This window comes from Schistocerca americana, chromosome 3, assembly GCF_021461395.2.
Source record: "Schistocerca americana isolate TAMUIC-IGC-003095 chromosome 3, iqSchAmer2.1, whole genome shotgun sequence".
Lineage (NCBI taxonomy): Eukaryota > Metazoa > Arthropoda > Insecta > Orthoptera > Acrididae > Schistocerca > Schistocerca americana.
The window spans coordinates 561,123,681-561,149,558 of NC_060121.1; the positions used below are offsets into that span (position 1 = coordinate 561,123,681).

General features: G+C 42.0%; 1 non-coding gene across 1 annotated transcript; it reads left to right on the top strand.

Moving 5' to 3' along the window:
• The first annotated feature begins 17,894 nt into the window (after positions 1–17,894).
• Positions 17,895–17,970, top strand: Trnat-ugu. Its single transcript has one exon. It is a non-coding gene; the product is annotated as a tRNA-Thr (tRNA).
• Positions 17,971–25,878: the final 7,908 nt, after the last annotated feature.

Consider the following 25,878-nt stretch of genomic DNA (forward strand, 5'->3'; position numbering starts at 1 on the left):
TCATTTTTCGTCCCTTTCCACAATTCCAACTATCTGATCTGTCCTGGGGATTCAACCAGGCGTTTCACTAGTTACATAAATTTGTATTCAGACAAAATTTCTTTTATTTGTAAAAGTACTGACGCATAGTAGTTATTTTTAATCAGATCCACACAGCTGCAAGTAATTAAACTAAAATGAACAATAAATTGGTGTTAGAGTACTACCACTCCCTTACATTATGTTTACATTTCGATTTAATTCAGTAGGTGGCGTAGTGTTTTGAGAATGATTTGCATATCTTTAGTTGCTTAAAATACTTACAGCTGATTACAAAGCTAGGAACGTAAACTATATCGAACGTTCCAACGTTATGTTTTTATGGCGAAGCTGAGGCCAAAGTCTCTTTCTGTCAGTTTTTTGTCGTAACTGTTATTAAGTCATGCAACCATGTACAGTCAAGTACGTCGAGTCTCATTCATTACAGGTTTGCATATCACAGCTTCCTCGCCTATACTGTTCTTCGTCTGTTTCATATTTCGTATTGGTAAGACTACACTAAACGATATTATCCAGCAGTTCACCTCTCAAATTGCAGAGTTACACTGCCCAAAGACGTAATTTTCCATTACAGTTGTATATTTACGTTAATTACATGGTAAATTTGCTTTTGTGAACCTCAGATATGTCTGCGTTAATTTTAGATCTGTTATGCAACTTTTTAACAGTTTTTAATCCACATGTCGGATAGCTCGAAAAACAGTAGAACATAATTAAAACTTGTCTCTGTGTATTAATTTAAAACATGAAGGTATACTACATCACATGTAAATACTGCACGGTAATCGCGGACTTTGATTTTAATGACTTTGACCTTATCACTACGACCACAATAAATTGTGATCAAAGATACTGTTGCGACATCGAAGTAGAAAGATAAATAAACCCTTCGGCCTTCAGGTTCTAATAAATACATTTGCCAGCGAGGTATTTATAATCTGAACACCACATTCCGAGCTACTATCAGTTCAAGGTAGGGAGATGAATCAAGCTGTTAATAGTTTTTTAAAAACAGCAATATTTCACTATAGTTGGTCAGAGCCCGAGCAAGGAGCACATATTAAGATCACTATTCACATCTGTGGGGTCTTGCCCGATCGTTGTTTATAGGTTGCCTAGAGGATGTTACGTCCTCGGAATGCTATACAACAATTCAAACAAATAACATTAGTAGTTTTATTTCTAGAAAGCAAAGTGACAATACTTAACTTTATTACATCAAATGTCGCTAGCGAGAGGCAACATTAAAACAGTACATTTCTTGCTACACAGCGAATTCAAGGAAACACTTGATACGGACCACGACAATCTGACAGTATAGCACTAATCACGATGCAGACTCTGGACGATCTGAACGGCTGAGGCTAGCTGGACCGTCTGTTATTCAAGTGCCGGCTCCGGTGGCCGAGCGGTTCTAGGCGCTTCAGTCCGGAACCGCGCGACTGCTAGTGTCGCAGGTTCGAATCCTGCCTCGGGCATGGATGTGTGTGATGTCCTTAGGTTAGTTAGGTTTAAGTAGTTCTAAGTTCTAGGGGACTGATGACCTCAGATGTTGAGTCCCTTAGTGCTCAGAGCCATTTTGTTATTCAAGTATTGCAGGGGGCGCTCCCGGCGCGGCACGGTACAATTTCGCGTACCATTGGCCGCCGTTTCCTCACAGCCTTCTCTGCTCTTGCGGTCCGCCTCTTCGTTCCGGCGTTTGTGGTTACACCAGAACAACATCAACAGTTGAAAACGCTACATTATCAAAATATAACTCCTGAAGTTCACGGACAGAATCCTCAAAAGTACTTTCTATTTAACTTCTTTATAACAGAGTAATTGAAGTTATGAAGCATTACAATACTAATGAGCTAATATAAATTACAATCAGAGGTCAGTTTTAACAATTGACGGAAAAGTAAGACCGACCACAGTAAAGTAAATTTCCCAACAGAAAGGTTCACTATAAAACTTCATATACTATCCATGACATATTAATATGTTCGGGCAGGTTGACGAACACGTGTATCTTGTCTATACTAATATTAAAAACTAAAAGAAAACCTTTATATTTATTATCGAAATTATGCGCATGCAAGTGCAACAATCTCGCTGATAACGCAGCAGAATTCAAAATCTGAAATTAGTGTACAATGTAAACATTTATCGGTAAAACATTCGTGAGCTTATCGCTGAAAATCAATGTATTTCATCGATTCAGGAGTTAGAATTGGTCTTTTATTCCCTACTTGTGGAACTCTTATTCTGGTACGTAAAATGACACACTGATGTTTCTTCGATGTTGTGATTCAAAGCAGGTACTGGAGGTGTGCACTAATGACGAACGACTGAAAAAATTGAAATTTTGTGTCAGACGGGTCCAAACTACTGTCCACGCATTTCATAGACAAAAATCCTTCCTAACTGAGCGGTCCTCAAGCTCTGATGTAATTAGGGCTTCGACTTGTTACAGCTGTTCTCTTTATATTCAAAGATATGCGTATAACGCTGACACTGCAGAAGTCTCGTCCCAGTACGACTTTTCAACCAGTACTGAAGTTAATAGAACTGAATAGAGAACTACTACTTCAGTTAACACGAAAAACATGCGTAACTTAATAATACTTACAGTTTAATTTTTTTTAAATTTCATTTTTGCCCATTACTAGACCGTTAACGATATGAACAACAGTTAGATGGACAGGGAAATGAGTCGTGAGACACCATTCAGCATTTATGGAATAACAGACTTGGTTGTGACACACACATCCAAATCGTGTGCTGGCGATATAATTGAAATTTCCATCGAGGTAAAAAATGTATTCCAGCTGGAGCTTTTTTCGAACAATGCATTTAATAACGGTTGAGAAGACCAATCAGTAATTTGAAAGCGCCTACGCTGTTTTATTTCAACGGCTATAAATAACTAAAAACGGCGGAACACTCAGATTGCCTTTAAAACTGATTATCGACTGAAATAAATAAAAATGCCAGGTCCTCAGTCGACTTTTATATATGAGATTTCAGTATCTCTCATCAGAACGCCAAGGTAAAATGGCAGTTATAAGTAAGGAACTTTAATCGTAAATCGTGACATTGGTAGAGATGGGCAAAACTGTTCTTTTCAGAGATTGGATCAGAACTGTTCACTCCCTGAAATGAATTAGCTCTTTTTCATGACTCACCACTCATTTACAATAGAAAATAAATGGAAGGCACATTGTCCTTTAAACTTGGTTTATTCCAGTACTACACCTGTATTTTGATCTTATTTGATCCTATTTTTAAGTAACACAGATAATGAGTAAGAATTTTGTATTGTTTATTGAAATTTCCACGATATGACAAAGTTTTTGATTATTGATTTGTTTTGCACTATCGTGGTTTTTTGGGTGATCGGAAAATGTTGTAACTTGAGATTTACATTAACAACATATTTGGCTATAATGTATTAAAATTTCATTAACCTCATACAAATTCATCGCAAGCCATATATTTTTAAAGTGAACGTTTCCTTCCGAAGACGCCTAAAATCGCAAAATCCGTACCAGAATAAGAAAAAAAATATATATAAATTTGACTGTAAAACGAAAGTGCTGCATATAGCCTTACGCAGAATAAAACAAGGAAAATATTGGTGTATCACATTTTGCGATACGTTTATCGGTTCGCTCGTAATTAAAGCGTAAATTCGAGTGTCCATAATAAAAATCCCATAGTAAGAGGAGTCATCAGGAACCTAATCTAATCAGTTTAAACAAATAAAAATAAAATAAAAACAATTGATGTATACAAAACATAATAATGTAATATACATAGCGGTATTACTACGAAGAACAATATCCAGTAGGGACGAACTCCGATGCAGAGGCGCTGAGTCGAGCGGGTCGAGCCGCGAGCTGTATTACTGCGTGAGCTGAGACCGCAGAGACCAGAGTGACACCTCAGTCGCTTTGCTCAACGCTCTGGCTAGAGTCGAGACGGTGGGGTGAGCGTTGAGCGGGCGAGTTCCGAGGGTGGGGGGAGCGGTGAACTCACCCGCTCCGAAACAAATCGTCTGTTCTCTTGCGAGCAGGTTGTTGCAAGTAGTTCCTATGTTATTCGCTAGGTGGCTCTCTGTCCTGTTGCTCGCATCAACTGCCCAGAGGGCAGGACGTGCGACTGAAACGATCGCCGACAGAGTGCGATGCGAAGTTAAGCTGCGCCAGACACTGCGCGCGGCAGACGACGCACATGGACGGCACGGCATATGTGAAACACAAAATCCAATGGGGCACTGCACAATGCAGGCAGCCAAGGTAGAAGCAGGGCAGAGGCCGGCGCTGGCTGTGTTGTGTGGCGTCCAGTGTGCTCTGACCAGCAAAGGCCCCGCTGATATGCTCCGTCTCTCTCTCTCTCTCTCTCTCTCTCTCTCTCTCTCTGCTGTGAGAAACGTTTGGAGCTACCGTTCTTTTTTTCTGAATCACTGATTGTTCACTCCTTTGAAAGATTCAACTCTATGAATTAGTTCAAGAGCGCATCCCCCATCTCTAGACATTGGTACGTGGAATATTTCGAGCTCTCACAGACATTATAAAGTTTCGTTTCACCCACTGCAGAAAATTTACAAGGCGCATCTCATTTACAGTCATCAATGATGAACAAATTGTTATTCGTACATTCTCTTTTCTTCTAAACTGATGGTTATGAGAATTGGTCGAGAGATAGTGTGATTAAGGCTTAGGGCATCAAAAGGAGCTTTGGAGTACATTGTCCATAAACAGCTGATCTAATGCCTTAGTGCGCTGGTCCCTTTCTTTTCTACCTGTATATGTGAGCTACTTCATCTCTCTTACATTCTTATAGTTATCACTTGTTTTGCGACGACATCCCGCGGCATACAACACCTAAACTAAGTACACCAGGCGCGCAGTCCGGAACCGCGGGACTGCTACGGTCGCAGGTTCGAATCCTGCCTCGGGCATGGATGTGAGTGATGTTCTTAGGTTAGTTAGGTTTAAGTAGTTCTAAGTTCTAGGGGACTGATGACCACAGAAGTTAAGTCCCATAGTGCTCAGAGCCATTTGAACCATTTAAGAACACCACTTTTTCTTGGAAGGAGATACAGGCAGAAGTGAGTAGGTCGTGAGTCATGCGTGGTTAGATCAGTCGGTAAGAGCATTGTCTACAAAAATTCTTAGTTCGAGCCCATGTCCGGCATACAGTTTCAGCCTACCAGGAAGTTACAAAGTATCGCCCATTTCTTTGCAGAGTGAACGACTAACTTCAGAAGTGATAACTTTTGTTCACAATCAAGATAGACGCGGAACCTGCACCTAAAATTTATCTGCAAAGAAGTAATGTACTGTAATTCTTATTCCGTAGCCAAGGTTTAACACTGGACATTTGCTTCTTACCAGCAAAAGGTCGTGGCATAAGCTTGGACAATAAAATAAGGCAGAACAGTGTGTCACAGCATATGCGTACTTCTCTATCATCACATTATAACTCTCTTCCTTTTGTTCAATTGCGAAACAATATCTAGCACATTTTCTATATCTTTCTTGATTTCCTTGTCTCTACCTGTTCCCGTTTTTTCTATTATTCTTTCACTATTTTTTCTGACAAATTATCATAATTATCACGCTTCTCTGGACCAGTTAGATTCTTTCCCAGAGTTTATTCGTTCCGAAGTCACGCTATTCTTTATTATTACAAAATTATTACTGTGAATTTTTGCTGTACTGAGCTAAATCAAAGTAGTTGAATTTCACTGGATTAATAATTGGACTAAGTTTTGTTTCATTTACCTATGTTCATTCCTATTACAACTGCATATTACTACATACAACTCTTGCATCATACACGCTGCAAAGTTAACTGTACTGATTACCTCCAAGGAAGCCAGACTACAAGTAAACGAGGCCTGTATGTGGTCTCACCTACATCTACATCTACGTGATTACTCTGCTATTCACAATAAAGTGCCTGGCAGAGCGTTCAATGAACCACCTTCAAGCTGTCTCTCTACCGTTCCACTCTCGAACTGCTCGCGGGAAAAACGAGCACTTAAATTTTTCGGTGTGAGCCCTGATTTCTCTTATTTTATCGTGATGATCATTTGTCCTATGTAGGTGGGTGCCAACAGACTGTTTTCGCTATCGGAGGAGGAAACTGGTGTTCGAAATTTTATGAGAAGATCCCGTCGGAACGAAAAACGCCTTTGTTTAAGTGATTGACACTCCAATTCACGTATCATGTTTGAGGAACTATCTCCCTTATTTCGCGATAGTACAAAACGAGCCGCCGTCCTTTCAACTTTTTCGACGTCATCCGTCTGTCCCACCTGATGCGGATCCCACACCGCACAGCAGTACTCCAGAATAGGGTGGACAAGTGTGGTGTAAGCAGTGTCTTTAGTAGACCTGTTGCACCTTCTAAGTGTTCTGCCAATGAACAGCAGTCTTTGGTTTGCTCTACCCACAACAAGTCCAAAAATGTGAAATAACAGGTAAGAAATTAAGGAAAAATGAAGCCAGTAGTTATCTGTACAGGATGATAGAAAATTACTGCCCCCAAGCGGCATCGTTTGCTTCCTTAGAACATCGGAAACTGAAAACGTACGATACAAAATTTCATCAATACTAACTAAGTTTTGCTAACAAAGGATTATGACAGTTTTAAACACATGAACTACGGTGACTGTTACAAGTTGGTGAAGAAAGTTATTAATTCTGAATATCATTCATGCGAAGCGAATTCATTCACTACTGGCTACTCCTAAATTATTTCATGTTGTGTGAATACAGTTTATTCTCTGTGAACCGAGTCAGCCAAATACTGTAATTGCAAAGGCACAGTAAAATGTCTGATATATAATGAAGGTTTTCCTTAAAAAAGTACTATTTATTACCAAAAATATATATTCAATAGGAATTTGAATAAAATAAGGCATTCGGTTACATTTCGTGAATGTATTGAAGTCGTTCGGGTAATCTGACGTTTTGCATCATTATTCGATATTGTTGACCTTCGAGAGCTTGGTGGAAGGGGTAGCTGGATATTCGCGAGCCTGTAATCAGAACTTTTATGCTACAGTGTGTAATGGGACAGCCTCCTCAAAAACTACTTTTTTTATATATACAAATAACCGATACCATGTATACTGTCGATTCTTGTATAGGTGAACATTCTCGGCTGTTTCACTGAAGGAATTTCATTTATCTTGTATAAGATGTAGTATATATCAAGTTAAAATATATAAAAAGAAATTAATTTGTTACAATCGATGTTTACGGTTAAAACTATTCTTCTTTTAGAAATATTTGGAATCAGAAATTCTGTCATACTTAAAATGCATATTATTAACTGCACAATCTAACAGGAATTACTAAATTTATTTCTAGACTCATTTATAAAATAATGATACGACTTGAAGATTCTTCTTTTGTCGAGAAAGTTTGTAAACTATTTTGCTTTGTAAACTCTTTGGAATACTGTGAGTACCGCATAATGTAAGGAGTTGTGGGCATGCGTGTGATGGAGACAGACGTATTTATGTATGTACAAATGTATTTTGGAATATTAAGTGGAAATTTGAAAAACGGTGTGATATTTAATAATGTGACAAAGAATAAAATTGAAGAAATATAGAGGCAAATCTTCATCAGTTATTTAGCCATCATCAAAATTTCAGCCGCAAGAATGTACCCTTAGACGGAAGACTTGGAGAAGGTGAAGAACAGTAAAAAGTTTTACTTTTGTATATGTTAGGCTTCTCGAAGCTTTTGAAACTAACGAAGACACTAAGAGAACTTTAATAGTGATGTGTGGGAGGGTAAGATTACAGGTGGACAGCGGAAATTAGATTGGCAGTGCGTTTCTTGACTTCTGGAAAACTGCTGATACTGTTTACCTACCGTTGCTAACAAAATATCTGATAACCGGATAGAGAACTACTCTATTTAAACAAAAGTATCTGGACATCACCATCAATGCGCCGTCGGCCATTAGATGTCATAGGAAGGGAATCCTACAGTATAGAAGGAGGCGGAAAGTGCTGCGTTGTCAGCAGAGAGGCAAGACAGCAGAATGGGTCGGTCACGAGAGCTCAGTGACTTCAAACGTAAGTTAGTGACTGGATGTCACCTGAGTAGCAAATCTGTCAGCGATGGTACCGACTGGTCGACTGTTGGTGATGTGACTGTGAAGTGGAAATGCGAAGGAACAGCCACAGCTAAACCAACACCAGGAAGACCTCACGTACTGAGGGACAGGGATCGCGGAGCATTGAGGAAGATGGCTGCATAAAATTGTATGAAATAAGCGGAAGTGAGTTCCAAAGTGCTATGAGCAATCTAGCTAGCACAATGAATGTGGGTAGAATGGTCGAGCAGCTCCTCATAAGCCACACCTTTCTGTAGGAAAGCTAAGCGACGCTGAAAGTGGTGTAAACAGCAACGATACTTAACAGTTGCTGATTGGAAGCGAGTGATTTGTAGTAATAAATCAGACATTGCCCTGTGGCAGTGCTACGGAATAGTTTGGCTTTGGCGAATGGCTGAAGAACATTGCTTGTTATTACGTGTAGTGCCAACAATAAAGTGCGGAAGAGGCATTGTTCAAATATGGGGATGTTTCTCGTGGTTAGGTTATAGTTTCCTTACTGTACTTAAGAAACCAGTTAACGCGAAAGAATAGGATCGCGTTTTACAGAACCGTGTACTGCCTACAGTAGAGGAGACGACTATCATTACGATGTATCCTGTCATAAAGCAGCATCTGTGAGACAAAACATTCCTGCGCAGAGCATTTACCTGATCCCAGTGGACGAGTTGTAACGTCGAATTCATTGCAGAACCCAAAGCCCAACATCACTACTGTCTACTACCGTCTCTGGTTACGTGTCTTGAGGGAGAATATGCTGACATTCGTCCACAGACATTTAGATACCTCACTGAAAGTGTGGCCTGCAGCGTTCAAGATGTCATAAATCTCACGTTAATGTCCACTAATAGGTGTCCTGATACCTTTTATCAGAGACTGAATATTTGTTAGCGAACATAACCAGGCCGGCCGCTGTGGCCGAGCGGTTTTAGGTGCTTCAGTCTGGAACCGCGCGACCGCTACGGTCGCAGGTTCGAATCCTGCCTCGGGCATGGATGTGTGTGATGTCCTTAGGTTAGTTAGGTTTAAGTGTTTCTAAGTTCTATGGGACTGATGACCTCAGATGTTGAGTCCCATTGTGCTCAGAGCCATTTGAACCATTTGAACAGAACCAAATACGTGACTCTCAATGGGGAACCCTGGAAAAACGGTATGTAACGCTTGGCCTGTCTCTTGGATCTGAGGTGGAACCGCTGTTGTTCACGTTGTGTTTAACCGACATATCATAGAAATTTCATTCCTCCTCTCTGAGGCTACATGCATCTGACGAAGCTCTAGACAGGGAGATCAGGTCATTATAAAGTTGTTACGACATGCAGGGAGACTTCATGGTGATCAGCGTAGCTGACTGTCTACATACACAAACGTAACATAATCCGTGCAAAACTGAAGAACATAATCTGATAACATCTTACTACATTATTAGCAATCAATTTACAATCATGCACAATCCTTACGTGCTTTGGGGTATCGATCTACAATCATTTAAGACGGACGGTAGCATCAATATAGCCATGGTAAACCCTTACGAAAGCGTAATTCTCCTACAAAGGAGTTCATTACAAAACTATCGTTGGAAAATCCTGGAGCAATTCTCGACCAATTTTTAGAAAGGTAGAATTACGAAATAAATGATTCAGAACTGCAACATGGGTATGTTTAATTGGCTCAGTAATGCCACAAAAACTTTAGACGAACTGCTATAAAGAAGGCTTTGTGCTCGCATGCTACTCCACTCCCCGAATTCTGACAGCCCAGAGTTCGTGAGGGATATTACATTCATGAATTTTAAAGCCCAATACAACTAAAGGGACACTTTTCCGAAACCCCGTAACTGTCTCCGACTGTGGCGCATAAGTTTGAAATTTGGTTGAAAGGAGCCTACAACGTTCTGCTGAAATGGTGCAAAAGCGTGGTGCACTGCGACGTCACGTTCTGGCTCGGCGAAGCTTCAAACACCCAGCAATCGATCTATACGAAGAAAAGGTCATAATTAGAAATTCATGTGAGATGTAAGATGGGTCACTTTGACAAAAGATTCGACTACAATTTTGCCCAACGCCATTGTCGGCGTATCACAGGGTGTGAAAACCGCCAAATCCCTCTTATCCACATTTCACGCCTTCGTTTGACGTCTCTGCGATGGAGGTCAGAACTGCAACACCCAGCGTAACTTGTTTTTCTGATAGGTTGCCGAAGAAAACATTTTAGACACCCCGCCGATCAGAATCGACACGAAAAGGCCTCAAGAGGTGGCATAAAGAACATCAATGAAACCGCCAATTCCTTTGGGGTAATGATTTTCCCTTATTTCGCGCTCTAGAATGGCATTTTGCCATCTGATGTAACAGGACGAAATTCTTGATAACCTTTGACATTGCTGAGTCCCCTGGACGATTTATTGTTTCTCTATGGACAAATCCCAGCTGTGGCCCCACTGAACGTGGTCTAACCGATCTGAATTGTAGCGCGATTGCAATTTTTGTTATTCTATAGATGGTGGAAGCACTAAAGGCCGTTTAAAACAATTCGACAAAATTTCAACGTGATTCGAAGCGGAAAATGGTGTTTATGCATTTTTTATCGCTCCCTTTCCGCTACCTCCAGTGATGTATGCATGTGGGGATGCGGCTTTGACACGGACAGGAGTGAAATGGCAAAGGATCCCTCTAAGCGACCCACTTCGGTCTTCTTCTTTTTTAGATCATCAATCTTCTAACTGGTTTGAATGCGGCCCGCCACGAATTCCTCTCCTGTGCCAGCCTCTTCATCTCAGTGTATCACTTGCACCCCACGTCCTCAATTATAAGCTGGATGTATTCCAGTCTCTCTCTTTCTCTGCAGTTTTTGCCCGCTACAGCTCCCTCTAGTACCATGGAAGTCATTCCCTGATGTCTCAACAGATGTCGTATCAACCCGTCCCTTCTCCTTGGCAGCGTTTCCACATATTTCTCTCGTCTCCAATTCTGCACAGAACCTCCTCATTCCTTACATTAACAATCCACCTAACTTTCAACATTCATCTGTAGCACCACATATCAAATCCTCCGATTCCCTTCCGGTTTTCCCACAGTCCACGTTTCACTTACATACAATGCTGTGCTCGAGACGTACATTATCAGAAATTTCTTCCTCAAACTAAGGCCTATGTTTGGTACTAGTACACTGCTCCTGCCCAGGAATGCCCCTTTTTCCAGTGCTAGTCTGCTTTCGATGTTCTCCTTGCTCCGTCCGTCATAGGGTGTCTTGCTGCCTATTTAGTAGAATTGCTTAACTTCATCTTCTTCGTGACCATCAGTCCTGATGTTAAGATTCTGATTTCTGCTACTTCTCATTACTTTCGTTTCTTTGATTTACTCTCAATCCATATTCTTTGGTCATTAGATCGTTCATTCCATGCAGCATATCATGTAATTCTTCTTCACTTTCACTCAGAACAGCAATTTTATCAGGGAATCTATCACTTATATCCCTTCACCTTGAATTTTAATTCCACTCATGAAACTTTCTTCTTTATCCATCATTGCTTCTTCGATGTACAGACTGAAAAGTTGGACCGAAAGACTACGTCCGTGTCTGACACCCTTTTCAATCCGAGCACTTCGTTCTTAGTCGTCCATTATTATTCTTCCCTCTAGGCTCTCGTACATATTGTATATTAATTGTCTCTCCCTAATGCCTACCCCCATTTTTCTTAGAATTTCGAACATTTTGCGCCATTTTACATTGTCGAACGCTTTTTCTAAGGAAGACAGATCTTATGAACACGTCTTGATTTTTCTTTAGGCTTGGTTCCATTGTCAACCACAACTGAAGAATTGCCAATTTTTCCTAAAGCCAAACTTATCTCTATCTAACGCATCCTCAAATTTCTTTTCCATTCTACTGTATATTATTCTTGTTAGGAACTTGTAGGCATGAGCTGTTAAAATGATTGTGCGATAATTCTCGCACTTGTCAGCTCTTGCAGTCTTTTATATGATACTTTTCTGAAAATCGGACGGTATGTCGCCAGATACACATTCTACACACCAATCACTAGTCGTTTTGTTTTCGCTTCCCCTAACGATCTTAGAAATTCTGATGGAATGATAAATGTCGCTTCTGCCTTACTTGATCTTACGCCCTCCAAAGATCTTTGTAACTCTGATTCTAATACTGGATGCCACATCTCTTCTAAATCGACCCCTGTTTCTTCTTCTAGCACATCGGACAAATCTTCCCTCTCATAGAGGCCTTCAATGTGGCCTTTCCATCTATCCGCTCTCTTCTTTGCATTTAACAGTGGAATCCCCGTTGGGCTCTTAGTGTTGCTTTTAATTTCACCGAAGGTTAGTTTAACTTTCCTGTATGTTGAGCCAGTCCTTCCGAGAATCATTTCTTTTTCGATTTCTTCACATTTTTCTTGCGGCCATTTCGTCTTAGTTTCCCTGCACTCTGTTACAGAAAAACAATTTAAAGTGCCCGTCAAAGGTGCGCAGGTGGCCTTAGAGGGGACGTATGGCACTTTGTTTATGTCAGCGTTGCGCCCCACCATGGTCAAGCCACAGGAGCGCATGAAACGGGAACTTTGAATAACACTAACACCCTTTCCGTCTCAGGTCACGTTCAAATTCGTCGAATGGTTTTGAACGATCGTTAGTGATCCCACCGTATCTTCCAGAGTAAAGCCTGCAATCGCACTACACTCCACGGGAGTCAGCCCAGGTTCTGTTAACATTGCAGCTTTACTATGTCCGTGCAGTGGGGTTAGTTAGTTATCACGCTGCGAACTGTCGTTTTCGACTGCGAGATGTGTGGGGAAACAACGACCCAATGGGATGCGTGGTTTCGTTGACGTCTTTTATGCCACCGCCTGAGAACTCCTTGTGTCGATTCTTAACGGCGGTGTGTCTTCACTGTTTTCATCTCGACCACCCATAAGTAAATCGCGTGACTTCAACCGTGTATGACTCCATCGCAGAGCATCAAACGTAGGGGCGAATTGTTTGTAAGAGCTCGTTGACGATCTTCCCATCGTATGATACGTCCACTGTGGCGGAGCACAATTGTGGGGAATTTTGTTGCCAATGTTACATCAGTAACCAACCTCACATGAACTTCTGAGCTGTAGCCTTTTCTTTCTCATGTCGACGCTTTGCTGTTTGAAGCGTCGCCCAACCTGAGGGTGTCGTTGCAGTGCGCCATGCTTTTGAATCATTACAGAGGAAGGCTGCAGACATCTTTGAGGCAAATTTCTATCTTCTGCTTCACAACAGCAAACAATTATGAGGTTTAAAAAAGTGATCCCTTTAACTGTACTGCGCAATATATTTTTTGCTATGTGAGATATTCAGATGTACACAGTATGATACCGAGTGTTCTTCCTATTGTGCACCATCGGCAAAAGGAGCAGTAAAGCCGGAAGAGAAGAGGAAAGGTGCAGGATACGGGAGGGTTTGGGGTGGGAGGGGGGAGTAGGTTGTTTCCATATACTACGTACTACCTGACTCACTGCATGTTTGGTTTCGTGGGGTACAGATGTAGACACATATTTGGTGAAAGATAATCGAAATGCCGCTACAGGTCCTTCATTTTACAAGGTGAGCTTACAGTATTGAACCGTGTGGCAGACGTTAAATAAGTCACTGTTGATTACTAATAATATCAGTTTCTGGAGCTGTGTTATGAGTATGAACTTCCCCAGGTGCCAGGTCTTGAGATTTTTAGATTCTAACGCTCACAAAGCTTATCAAGAACGCTCTCAACTGTTTCAGGTGATAATGCTGCAATACTGTCAGAAGATAGATTCCGCCTTCCCACTTCGCTTGCTTCATTTAGGACGAACGACTGCGACCTTTGTTACAAGTCATCTTCCGATCCATACGCCTAATTGCTTCAAAGTGCAGGCCGCTAGTTGGGTGCTGGATTTACGCCAAAGCATTACAGTGAATGAAATTCCATATTTTCAAGAAGAAATATGTATTTTTCTGCTATTATTTCACTTTTGATATAAATGTTGCATAAAGTAGCATGCTGCGAAGTCCTGCTTACGTTTATCTGCGACCTGGTTACCAAGTGGGATTAGGAAACCATGCACTAAACGTGTGTGCTGGAACAGTATTTGTGACTGGATTATTCTGACATAAGACTTTAGATTACTTTAACATTTCCGCCTTCCGTACAGCTAACTGTGTTTATGGCATTCCTGTCTGACCTATGTAATTAACATGTTTAGGCGTATTATTTACTTTATAGCAGTATCGTGAGTAACTAATTAGTTCATCACTTTACTTTACGGCGTGGCTGGCAATCTGGAGAAACCGAAAACACGGCGGGAACCAATATTCACACGTTCTCTGTTTGCTGATTTCTCATCTGTCCATTGTCCGTTGTTTGTAAATTCACTTTCTGAACTCGACAAGATTCCGCTGGTGAAAGAGAGCTGACCATTGATAAGTTTAATCGTGAATTGTTGAACGCGAAAATTCTCTCCTGTACCGAAGAATCTGTTTCTTTATTTGCGTGGGAAACCATCCCGGGGAATAGTGTGCTAAACCTTAAAATTCGATTGGGAAATAGTGTACCTAACATTGCACGTTACTGCTTGTGTTTCATATATATATATATATATATATATATATATATATATATATATATATATATATATATATATATATATATATATATATATATATCACAATCAGCAAATAAATCGAAACATCCACAGAGGACCGTACAAGGTTTCCGAAATAAGTGTGTGTGTAATCACAAAGATTACAAACTACTTTTCATGATTTACAATTTCAGTGTGTGATGAATCTTTCACAAATTATCAATAGTGGGTTCGTATTGGTTCAAATGGCTCTGAGCACTATGGGACTTAACTTCTGAGGTCATCAGTCCCCTAGAACTCAGAATTACTTAAACCAAACTAACCGAAGGACATCACACACATCTATGCCCGAGGCAGGATTCGAACCTGTGACCGTAGCGGTCGCGCGGTTCCAGACTGTAGTGCCTAGAACCGCTCGACCACCGCGGCCGGCGGGTTCGTATTATCTGATGTACAACATAGTACTTCACTACACTCAAGTCGGTAAATTCGTACCGCTTATCGAACACTTTCTCCGTGGCCGGTGACTGCGGCTTATTCGTTCGCCTCAACGTTCGCTGTATACGTCAAAGATTATCTGTATACTTAGACAAGAGACGCTAGTTGCAGAACTAAGAGGAATGGAGAACGTTTTCATACAAGGCAACAGGTTGAGATGTACAAGGGAAGAAAACAGGACGTCCACAAAATACATAAATTTCATCAATTACTTCATTTACTATGGCCTCTACAGACAACAGTATTAGTGGGCCACAGAAGGCTGTATCGTATGTCATTCACAACATACGTTCAGCTTCACTCGTCAGCGCTGTACAATGAATTGTCATAACAAGGGGACAAAACTAATGGAAGGACAGCGAAACGTTCCTTGTTGTGAACAGTAGCAAGAATAGCAGGCCTAAAACGCCAGACGGGACAAAGGCGAAAAGTACCCGGCCCTAACGGCATCGATTCGCGTCATTGCCAAAGAATAACAGACTTTAACGAGCGGAGAACTGTCTCCAGTACTGAATATTTCATACTCCATTTGTCGATTCCTTCGCTGGTAAAATTTCCTCTTTCCCGGAAGGCGTTAGGCTGCAACATGAGTGAAAGCAGCTCAAAAATCGCCGTGTAATATAGGACGTATTTTAAAGTATTTTGATTTGGTTTAATACACCTTTATATAATTCTTTTAGTTATTTACATTTCCTTGGTGATGATACAACTCTGCAAAAATTACAGCGACTCGCAATTTATATTTTCACTAACTTACATGAAACTTGTTCGTGTATCATAATACAGACTATGAAATACTAACTGCAATTCACTGTACAGTTTATATTCTCAGAAGGTAAGAACTACGCGTTTGACACATTGGCATTTATCTAGTTTAGTTACCGCTTCTAGTATTGTAGCTGTTTCCAAGTGCCGGCCGCTGTGGCCTAGCGGCTCTAGGCTCTTCAGTCTGGAATCGCGTGAATGCTACGGTCGTAGGTTCAAATCCTGCCTCGGGCATGGATGTGTGTGATGTCCTTAGGTTAGTTAGGTTTAAGTTGATCTAAGTTCTGGGGGACTGATGACCTCAGATGTTAAGTACCATAGTGCTCAAAGCCATATGAACCATTTCTTCCCAAATCGTACTAAACATAACGATTCCCGTTTCGCAGATGCAACTGCATTTGAAAACGATTATAGGCCGATATCGGGTAGTAATTTAATATGTGATGTAGCGAAGTTCATCCGCATAAAAATTCTGAATGGTTACGATGGAGTAAGATTTTGTTTTAGCATTTCGAAACAACCAGAAACTTTCTGGAAAGACTAAATCACATTTAAGGTGTTTTGAAGGCGGAGAAGACAGTTGATGAGTTGTGGAACCATCACGAGGGACCACAGAGGAAGCGGAGGAGCAAGGAGTGGAAACATACACATTGGTCTACAAAAACGGTCGAAGACAGAGCTTCTTCAGGTAACAATCTGAAAGATTGATTAATTACATTCCTGAAAGTGAAACAATGAATAGTGATAGTTGCTGTGAATTACTGCGAGATCCGAAACCCAAAATTGAGACGAAGAACGGAAAGCTTTTAAAAGGTTCCACCCTCACACAGCTGGGAGAACAATCTAGTGCATTGAAAATCTTTTGTTTTGAGCTGCTGGAACAGCCACCGTGCAGGTACTTCACTAGCTCCGAGCGATTCTCACATTTATGCTCCGATAAAGGAGCATCTGTGTGACCTCCAAGATTATCGGTTGCCGAGGTTGTGGATGCGCGTGACAAAGCCTTCCACGCCATAGCAAGGTGTCTTTTCATGAGCTGGACCAAGTGTGCGTAGGGGCTGTCGGAGATTAAGATTATACACAGCAGTGCTGTTGCTTACAACGTCGTTTTTCTAAGAGAAAAAAAAAGGAATAGTGTTCCGTTCAAGTTTGCTTTTCCTTTTAGTTCTGCATTTGTGTAGGACTAGTACAACAACGGGATGCGTATTTGAAACGGCTATGAATTGTATCACTACAGATGCCTTGACTAAAACGATTTTACCTCGGCGGGTGTGCCGCAGGGGAGTGTCGCGGGACCGTTGCAATTGACAATGTATATGGGTGAACTTCTGAATAACATCGGAAGTTCGCTGAGGCTTTTTGCGGATGACGCTGTAGTATATCGAGAGGTTGTAACAATGGAAAATTGTACTGAAATGCAGGAGGATCTGCAACGAATTGACGCATGGTGCAGGTAATGGCAACTGAATCTCAATGTAGACAAGTGTAATGTGCTGCGAATACATAGAAATAAAGATCTTTTATCATTTAGCTACAATATAGCAGGTCAGCAACTGGAAGCAGTTAATTCCATAAATTATCTGGGTAATATATACTAGGATGGTATCTGTTCTTTCGAACTTGTCCGAAAGAACATATTCCATCTTAGTATATATATTTAGTTAAGGCTCACCGGCCACTTGACCATCTTCTTCTTCTGTGCGAATGCACAAACAGTGCCCGAACTCTTACGGGAATAGGCAACGCGCCGCGAGTAATGAGTATAATGGGCGGGGGCACTACGAATATAGTGTGGGACAATACGTTGAGAATGTGGGTTTCGCGGGAGGCGTGCCACAGAGAAATCCCTACAGTCGCGCTATCCTCTGTGGCCTCGGTGGCTCAGACGGATAGAGCGTCTGCCATGTAAGCAGAAGATCCCGGGTTCGAGTCCCGGTCGGGGAACACATTTTCATCTGTTCTCGTTGACGTATGTCAACGCCTGTAAGCAGCTAAGGGTGTTCATTTCATTGTAATAAAATGTAATGACCTTATAAAATTAATCGTCGGTAAAGCAGATGACAGACTGAGATTCATTGGAAGGATCCTAAGGAAATGCAGTCCGAAAACAAAGGAAGTAGGTTACAGTACACTTGTTCGCCCACTACTTGAATACTGCTCACCGGTGTGGGATACGTACCAGATAGGGTTGATAGCAGCACGCTTCATTACAGGATCATTTAGTAATCGCGAAAGCGTTTCGGAGATGATAGATAAACTCCAGTGGAAGACTCTGCAGGAGAGACACTCAGTAGCTCGGTACGGGCTTTTGTTGAAGTTTCGAGAACATACCTTCACCCAGGAGTCAAGCAGTATGTTGCTCCCTCCTACGTATACCTCGCGAAGAGACCATGAGGATAAAATCAGAGAGATTATAGCCCACACAGAGGCATACCGCCAATCTTTCTTTCCACGAACAATACGAGACTGGAATAGAAGGGAGAACCAATAGAGGTACTCAAGGTACCTTCCGCCACACACCGTCAGGTGGCTTGCGGAGTATGGATGTAGATGTAGATGTAGAAATTCGGATAAAATCCCAAACTTTCGATGACCATCTCCATCATCGTCATCACGCGCAAGTCGCCGAAGTGGCGTCAAATCGAAAGGCTTGCACCAGGCGAACGGTCTACCCGATGGGAGGCCCTTGTCACACATTTCATTTAATTAAAAGCTTGGGATTTTATGCGAATTTTAGGCGGCAACTTAACGGAGATCTTTTAATCTAGCCTTGTGATTCGTTTCATCTTAATTTTGTGGCTTTTCATTAATTTATGGCTTTGGTTGCACAGAATCTGCACAAACAGTGAAATCCCACAAGTGTTTCCTGTAATCGTTTCCTGCTCTCTCTCCAGCTGACGATGCTGCCGCGACGGGCGCCAAGTCCCCGCTAACGAGCGCTAAAGCGGTGGGTCGCAGGTGGTCGCTTCCGGCCGGTCGATACGGGCGGGCCAACACTTTGCGCCCACTGCCCGACCCATGCGTAACGATCGCGCAGTTGTCCAGTTCGGTCCCTGCTCTAAGTCTCCCCAGGCCTATACATAACAAAGGCCACCTGGTTTCCGCCGAGCTCCCGGTAAGAAAAGACTGGCCACAAACTTTCCCACATAACCAAGGCTCAATACACATTTGCTAAACCTTGTGATTGTTAATTCCTCTATTCGTCATGCTGTAATCAATTTGCTGAGGACTGTTTGTCGCCAAGAGGTCTAGAATGTTGTCGCACTCATTTAAATGCACTTCCTGCTACCTTAGAAGCCCATACGGAGTATAAATTGTAGCAAAAGTAGTCTAGATGTATTGGCGACAAACAATCCTGAGCAAATTGAGAAAGAGGGGGGGGGGGGGGGGGGAGGCACTCACCTTCCTGGAATACGGAGCACAGAGCTTTTACTCAAGTACTGAATGGATAACCATTGATTCTCTAGGATGTGATAAGATTTTTGCGTCACCTATAAAATTTAGTTCTTAAGGCTAACTGTTTAAAATAATTATCATTATCAACATGCCGAAAGTATTTTCAAATTCCACCGTTTGGTTGAACAACTGCGTGAGTCGGGTACCTATTCGAAGAGAGGCTAAATTGACCTTGAACATTTCAGCAACTATAATATTTGAGTGTGCCAGTGAGGAACGCGGGAACGATGGGCGTCTGAAGTTCTCTAAGGCTTTGGATACTGCTGTAATCATTTCCACAATAGGCAACTTAGTCCAACAAGAAAACGCGTCATTGAAAGGGCAATCACAGAATTTTGAGGCAAGTATAGATAGAAAGAAGGCAACTACGAAGGATCTTGAGTAACAGAAGCTATTCTACAATTGATTGATGAAAGAGAAAACACAAAAATTTTCAGGAAAAGGCAGGTATCTAAGTCACTTTGGAATAAAATATATAGGAAGATCGGGGAACCTAAGGAGAAATGGATGCGGGAAAACTGTGAAGCATCCGGCAAAACTGATCGTTAGAAGACCTTATTCAGGGAAATAGGAAAAAATATGACCGAAAGAGCAAGAACCAAGTGCTCGGATTACAAACGGTATAAAACAGGTTTGAACTCTTTCGCACTCCACCTTTGTATCAAAATAACACTTTAAAGAGGTAGCGGACTCAAAAATTGTACTTAATTTGAGGAGAAAATTTCTTAGAATGTAAGTTTCGAGCACAGCATTGTTGGCAAGTAGAGCATGGTTCGCGTGGAAAAAGGAAAAGAAGGGAATCGAGAATCATAGATGGTTCTATACATGCGCATCCGTAGATGAGTGATGAGCATGGCAGACTGTAATGCAGGGGCCCGGGTTCGTCTCGCGGCCATGTTGACCATAATATCCGCTCAAGGACTGGGCATTATGTTGTCCTCATCGTCATTTCATCATCATCTTCGCGCAAGGAGCCGAAGTGGCGTTAAATAAATGACTTGCAGTAGGTGACCGAAGAACCCCAGATTGGGTCTCCCAGCCAAAAATGCCATACGATTATTTCATTTCATATGGTGCTATAGAATAATGTTTATAATTAGTGATACTGATAAACTTTGAACTTTTATATGACGCTGAGCAATCCCAAACACCTGTGTTATAGTGTATACCTATTACTTATTCTTTTTGCCAGTTTCTTCCTTTCAACGTTTTTTGTTATATACAAAAGCTTGCGGTGCACAAGGATCGATTAACTGTGTGATAACGGATTTTATTAATACAAAATATTCTTCAGCATTGCAGAGAGTGTTACAGGAAAGATACACTCCTAATTTCAGGACACGAACCACACACAAACACTCACACAAGAGTAAAATTATTTGCGGGGACCTAGATCGAGAAATACTCCATTTTCATGTTTGAACAAGTTTTTACAACTCTTCATAGTACACAAACATCACTTGGATTGGATACGCAACCTCGCACAATATGAGCAGGAAGACTCCCAGACCATCGTACAACGTAGAACGTGGAAAACACAGAACTGGTCCGCCTCTTCCTATCCATTTGCTACGGGAAATGTTATTTTTAAACCAACGGTTCCTCAGACTGAAAGGAGGGAGAGATCCCATTAGGTCTACATCGTGAATGAAGTAATTTTTTATCGCGTTAGTAACGGCAAAACTCTATAATTTTCATTTTATTTATTTGTGTTTTCTAGAGCCTTACTGGTTCGATGCACCTCGCTACGATTTTCATTCCTGTGCCAACAATCTCAGAACCAAACGTCCTCGACTACAGGTTGGATATATCCCAGTCTTGTCCATCACCATAGCTGAGCGATCAGCGCACACTAGAGAAATAGTGACAACAGGAAGTAAGTGAAAATACCTGAAAAGATGAGGGGAAAGATTAAATACTGAGATGAATATACCTTAAAAGTCAAGCTTCTCTATTTACCTGCGGTGTTTAGCAGCTCCTCCCTTAACACACTGTCAAACATAAGACTTAATATATGTTAACACCCGTGGACGCTTTGGTACCTTAACAGAAAATTACGTGACCTTCGACCGCCAACAGACCAAAACTCGTATCACCTACCCGTAAATGCAGCAAGTACCGTTCCGGGCTATCGCTGCAAACATTGCGTCTCTCCGCTTTGCTATGTTCCAGATGGAACTCCCAATCTCTTATTTCGAACTAATTATTCTCTGTGATGTCTCTCTGCAGTCCACATTCGCTATCCACGCTCGGGACCACCAGCACCGCACTAAACCTTGGATGCCCACCTTTCCTTAACGCCGCCGTTAGCCCAAAACACTTTTCGCTTCATACTCTTTCGACTGTTTGTCTCACCAAAATACATAAAACCGAGCTCCCAGTGCAATGGACACTCCTCGGCTCACGCCCCCCCCCCCCCCCCCAACAACTCCCGTACTAGGTCCACCTAGGACATAGGTGAATTTTCGATATACCCGTAGTCCGAAAACCACAAATATTACTTTACAGAAGCAAATTAACACTTTGTAGCGACATCCCAATCAACGAAGACAAAAATGTGTCGTTTGGGGAGAAAAAATTCGTCTAGTGGCAGATTTTTGTACAGTAGTAGCGGAGAGTGTCATGAACAACGTGAAGAGCGAGCAAACGATTCGATAAGTGAGCGTTCACGTAAAACTTTCCTGTTATGTGTACAATGCCTGAGAAGTGCTTCATTTGTAATTTGTCGGTGAAATATGTATATGGGAAAGGGATTGGATAGGTAAATGAAGTATCATGCTGGTTTCTCTCGTTGACAGCAAATTGTAAAGCCATTTAACCATGTTGTAGTCACTTGTTGCTGAATTAATGAATGACTGGAAAGTTACTGAACTTATCTCACTATTAACTATGTTAGTGGTAGACTCCATAAAACTGCTGGCACTTGTAGAAACGGGGTCAGGGAGTTTCTCTGCCTCGTGATGACTGGATGTTGTGTGATGTCCTTAGGTTAGTTAGGTTTAAGTAGTTCTAAGTTATAGGGGACTGATGACCATAGATGTTAAGTCCCATAGTGCTCAGAGCCATTTGAACCATTTTGAACTAGTAGAGAGGACAGCAGTGGGTGGAGTCGCTTATCGCATATCCACAGTACATCTTGCAAGGCAAGTGTCACTATGTCTGAAGGAATAGGATTAGAGTTCCGGTCTACCAAAATTACAGTTCGGCGTTTTTGGTACAGTAGATACAAAACGTAGTAAAATGTAGAATTACCGGTGCTATTGGTAGCATTGGTGGGGAAAGAAACATAAATGAATGTGTGAAAGAGAACCTGGAAACCGACGACTTCTCTTTGTTTTGCACTTAAACAGAACAACACATCATTCAGTATGAGTCCATTCTGTATTTAATGTCCTTACAACATGTAAATTGCATTTTATAAGTAATAGGAATCAGTTAATCGTGTAACTTCTGCGCTTCTATATAACCATAAACCATTACTTTCAATGCATGTGCAGTTTACGCCCACTGCTCGTGGTCGTGCGGTAGCGTTCTCGCTTCCCACGCCCGAGTTCCCGGATTCGATTCCCGGCGGGGTCAGGGATTTTCTCTGCCTCATGATGGCTGGGTGTTGTGTGATGTCCTTAGGTTAGTTAGGTTTAAGTAGTTCTAAGTTCTAGGGGACTGATGACCATAGATGTTAAGTCCCATGGTGCTCAGAGCCATTTGAACCATTTTTTGTGTAGTTTACACGCACAAACATAAAAAATCTATGTAATTATGTTGTTATTTTGTGCTCAATAGAACGTTCTTCAACATGATCAAAGACAAGAGTTTCCTTTTATTACTGCTATGTGGGAAAGTTGTTTATGAATAACAGTTCGACGAAGTACGGAAGTAATGTTTGATGTGCCTTTGTTTTGTTGTGGTCCTTCTAAGACTTTTTTACAAGGAAATTGCATTTTCTAGCGCTCTATGTTAAATCTGTATTTCTTTATTTTTGCTACAACATCCTTCTGTTCAAGTTACAAATCAGTATTAAGATGTAATCTAACACAGACAATTTAAATTTTGCTATAAATAGCGTTTATTTTTACGTAACAGACGGGAATATAATACCGGGTGAGCTATAGAGAAGTACGAGAATTATACAATATGTACAAGAACCAAGATGGATGAATAAGACTGCAACACCAAGAGCGAAGTGCTCGGACTTAAAAGAGTGTCAGACAGCCTTTCGCCTTTACTGTTCAATCCAGACATCGAAAAAGCAATGGCGGAAATAAAAAAAGGTCCAAGAGAGACATTAATGATCAAGGTGAAGAGATATCAGTGATAAGATTCACTGACCCCGTTGCTATCCTGAGTGAAAGTGAATAAGTCTTACAGGATCTGTTGATCGGAATGAACAGTCCAGTGAGTACAAAACACATATTGAGACTAAATCTGAAAAGACAAAAGTTATGAGAAGTAGAAGAAATGAGAACAGCGAGAAATTTAACATCAGAACTGAGGATCACGAAGTAGTCGCAGTTATGGTATTCTGCTACCCAGGCAGCATAATAACCCATGATAGGCGGAGGAAGGAGGACATAAAAAGCAGACTGTCATTGACGAAAAGGGCGTATCTGGCCACGAGAAGTGTAGTAGTATCAAAAATAGGCATTAATATGAGTAAGAAGTTTCTGAGAATGTACGTTTGGAGCAAAGTATTGTATGACAGTGGTAAATGGATTGTGGGAAAATCTAAACAGAAGCGAATCGAGTCCTTTGAGATGTGGTCTACAGAAGAATGTCGAAAATTGATCGTAGGTAAGGAATGTGCATGTTCTCGGCGGAATCGGCAAGGAAAGTAAAATATGGAAAACACTAACAAGAAGAAGGAACAGGAAATGGCGTCTTTCTAGAAGTAGCGGTAAAGGGTAAAAACTGTAGAGGAGTACATCCAGCAAATAATTGATGACGTAGGTCGCAATTGCTGCTCTGAGATGAAGAGACTGGCACGGAGGAGGGGCTCGTGGCGCGTCGCGGCAAACCAGGCAGAGGACCGATGAGGCATTTCTTTTTCGATTTCTTCATATTTTTGCTGCAGTCATTTATCTTTGGCTGCCCCGTGCTACCATTTTTGTACTTCGTCCTTTCGTCAATCTCAAGAAGTATTTCTCCTTTCGCCCAATTTTTCTTAGCAGGCATCTTCAGGTACCTGTTTGTGACGCTCCAACATCTATCATTGACTGGGTTTTTCATAGTTCTCCATTTTCGCTGAACTGCCTACTATGATGTTCCTTATCACAATATCCACATCCGTAGCGAACTAAAAACGATTCTCATCGTTCCTTAGTACACCGGTATCCCAATTTCTTCCGCGACGTTTCTTCAGTACGGTTCTCTTAAACTTCCGTCTACTCATCATCATTAATATGTCATGATCTGTGACTATATACCCTCCAGTATGTGCCTTCCAGTACAAGATCTGATTTCGGAACCTCTGTCTGACCCAGATTTAATTCAGCTGGAATCTTGCTGTGCCTCCGGGTCTTTTCTAAGTGTACCTCTTCCTTTTCCGAGTCTCGATCAGAGTATTCGCTATTACTATCTGAAATTTATCACACAATTCAGTTAGTCTTTCTCCTTCCTCACTCCTACTGCCTAGACCATATACTTCCGTAATACACTCCTGGAAATGGAAAAAAGAACACATTGACACCGGTGTGTCAGACCCACCATACTTGCTCCGGACACTGCGAGAGGGCTGTACAAGCAATGATCACACGCACGGCACAGCGAACACACCAGGAACCGCGGTGTTGGCCGTCGAATAGCGCTAGCTGCGCAGCATTTGTGCACCGCCGCCGTCAGTGTCAGCCAGTTTGTCGTGGCATACGGAGCTCCATCGCAGTCTTTAACACTGGTAGCATGCCGCGACAGCGTGGACGTGAACCGTATGTGCAGTTGACGGACTTTGAGCGAGGGCGTATAGTGGGCATGCGGGAGGCCGGGTGGACGTACCGCCGAATTGCTCAACACGTGGGGCGTGAGGTCTCCACAGTACATCGATGTTGTCGCCAGTGGTCGGCGGAAGGTGCACGTGCCCGTCGACCTGGGACCGGACCGCAGCGACGCACGGATGCACGCCAAGACCGTAGGATCCTACACAGTGCCGTAGGGGACCGCACCGCCACTTCCCAGCAAATTAGGGACACTGTTGCTCCTGGGGTATCGGCGAGGACCATTCGCAACCGTCTCCATGAAGCTGGGCTACGGTCCCGCACACCGTTAGGCCGTCTTCCGCTCACGCCCCAACATCGTGCAGCCCGCCTCCAGTGGTGTCGCGACAGGCGTGAATGGAGGGACGAATGGAGACGTGTCGTCTTCAGCGATGAGAGTCGCTTCTGCCTTGGTGCCAATGATGGTCGTAT